Source organism: Arvicola amphibius, chromosome 12, assembly GCF_903992535.2.
Source record: "Arvicola amphibius chromosome 12, mArvAmp1.2, whole genome shotgun sequence".
Lineage (NCBI taxonomy): Eukaryota > Metazoa > Chordata > Mammalia > Rodentia > Cricetidae > Arvicola > Arvicola amphibius.
This window is the reverse complement of record NC_052058.2, coordinates 88308335-88311082: the sequence shown is the minus strand read 5'-3', so window position 1 is coordinate 88311082 and position 2748 is coordinate 88308335.

The window sequence follows — 2748 nt, the reverse complement described above, 5'->3', positions numbered from 1 at the left end:
GATATTTCTCAGTCATGGAGAATAGTTATATCATTTGTGGGAAAATGGATGCACCTGGTGTGAGAGCCAAAGCTACATTTTGAAGATTGAATTACTATGCCTTAGAGATCTTGCTCTGCAAGCCCCTTGCCTGAGGGCAGGCAGTTCCTGAAAGGTTGGAGGCTATTGTTTATGGGAGATAACAAGCCATGTGATTTTCCCCCCCTCAAATTTGTTTGAATCCTAGGCGTCAGATGTGCTTGATCATGTGCGAGCAGGAGGTTCACAGGCAGGAAGTACGTCAGGATATACGTTTGCCCCTGATTGGATGTAGGCTAGATGGCCATCAGGATGTGCTTGCCCCTGATTGGATGTAGGCTAGATGTCCATCAGATGTATGCTTGCCCCTCATTGGATGTAAGCTTGATGTCCATCAGGATGTTTACTTGCCCCTGATTGGATGTAGGCTAGATGTCGACCAGGATGCATGTTTGCCCTTGATTGGGCCTGAGGGGAAAAGCAATGAATTATAGGATTTCCTTCTTAAACCCGTGCCATACTTGATTCTGGGTCATTTCCTGGCAATTTTGGTATGGACTTGGCCAGAGTCCATCTGCCTGGCTAGTATTTAATTAAAACTTGCTTCAAATTTGGCTTTGAATTGCTGTCGTAGTGAGATTAACACCAGAGGTAATTATATTGAGCAAATTAAGCCAAGCTCAGAAATATAAATATATTGCTCATTTGTGGTTCCTACATTTCGTACGGTCTCATAAAATCATGTGTGTATAGTCTAAATGAAAGAACTGAGATTGTCTAAGGAAATCATAGGGATCAACAGAACAGAAACAAGAAAATAGAGGGTAGAGAGTAACGGAGAGGAGATATATATGTTCAAAATACAATACACACCTGTAAGAAATGTGTTTATGGAGATGAACTTAAGAGCTGGGCGAAGGGAGGTGTGCTATGGAATGCTATCCTCCCGGCAACACACAGCCTTTGCACTCTAGACCAGACTGCCTGCACAGAACTGGGCGACATGCATTCTGTCATGGAGGAGGAAGGGATTCATGCAGGATCCCCACTTCTTGAGAAGTTATAAGCTGTCAATATTGCTAGGAAAGGAACAGAAATTTTCTTCAGGTGGTATTCACTGGTAATTTGCCCATGCTCCTTGAGTAGCCTTAATTAAATTCGCTGGATCACACACACACACACACACACACACACACACACACACACACACCCCAGAGGCAGACCAGTTGGGACAACAAGGTGATCAGTGGGGTGTGAGAGGGAGACAGGTCGGGAATACATTTGATCAAGATCCATTACATACATGTATAAAGTGTCATAATGACGCCTATATGATGCTATCTAAGGGCACAGGATGGGATTTCATTTTTTCTGTCAATTAAGAATTATTTTTTGGTTTTGGTTTTGTTTTTTGAGACAGTGTTTCTCTGTAGCTTTGGAGCCTGTCCTGGAACTTGCTCTTGTAGACCAGGCTGGCCACAAACTCAGAGATCCTCCTGTCTCTGCCTCCTGAGTGCTGTGATTAAAGGCGTGCGCCACCACCGCCCGGCTTCAATTAAGAATTAAAAAGAAGGAAAGAGTTGTTACCAGAAAAATTTCAGAGTCCCAGCAGAGAGATCATACCCGGGAAATTCGAATCTCCTCTGGGAATCACACACAGAAGCCAGAGAATTATAAAGGAAGACCCCCAAGGCAGGAAAGCTTAAACTCAAAGCTGTGGGGAAGGGACCTGTTGCCCAGGACTAACCCTTGAGGAGTGTAGGATCCAGCCACCACAAGCTCAAAAGAGACCTGAGTCTCAGTAGTTTGCCCTGAGGCAATACCTGGTTCCGATAAAAACCACAAACTGAGACTACCCAGGCACCACCCAGGAACAGACCATCCAAAGGAAATTCCTAACGTTCTAACCGGTGTAGATAGGATCACCTGCCAGCACACACCCAGCCAATCAGGGGTCCTGAACCTTTAGCAATCCCTCACCCCCACCTTTGCTACTATAAAAGCCCAACTCTGAGCTCAGGGCTCTCCTATCACGTTGGACACACGGAGAGACCGAGTTTGCAAACTTGTGCAAGAATAAAGGCTCTTTGCTTTTACATACAGGATTCGGTCTCCTAGTTGGGGGAGGGGAGCTCCTTAATCTGTGCGTATCAAGGAGAAATAAGGTCACATCTCCAACTACTGGTAGGTTCCATTGTTCGCACATTATTGTGTACAGCTATGCTAAGAAACGGTTCAAAACAGTTCCAGCAAGGTTCCTAAACAGGAGCAAACTGTCCCAAGCTGGTATGTCAAAACACTATCCCGTTAATAGCCATCCTGTGGCAGTTTTTGATGAAATTAAAGCCGGAAACCACCGAGTTCCTCCACAGAACCTAGGGACTAGGAGTCAAAATCTAAATCTAAACATACTCCAGACAGAGAGACTGAGGTCTAATAAACCTGGTTTATACACTCACTGAACTGGTTTGCTCTCACACACAGAAGATTCAGTGTCTCCAAGCCAACAATCAAGAGCAGTGAAGACCTAACCTTTGCCTAGAGCGCAGTATCACTTCATTTTGCTTCCTGACTCTACTCCCGCCTACCGTGGGAAACCACACACCCCTAAAGGCCTTGTGAAGCAAGGGCGGAGCCCTTCTGTTGATTGGTTGGCTGCCGTCCAGACCAAACGATGATTGGTCAGCGGCGAGTCAGGCCTTGGACTTTTAGGTCCAAACTCTGGCCGGA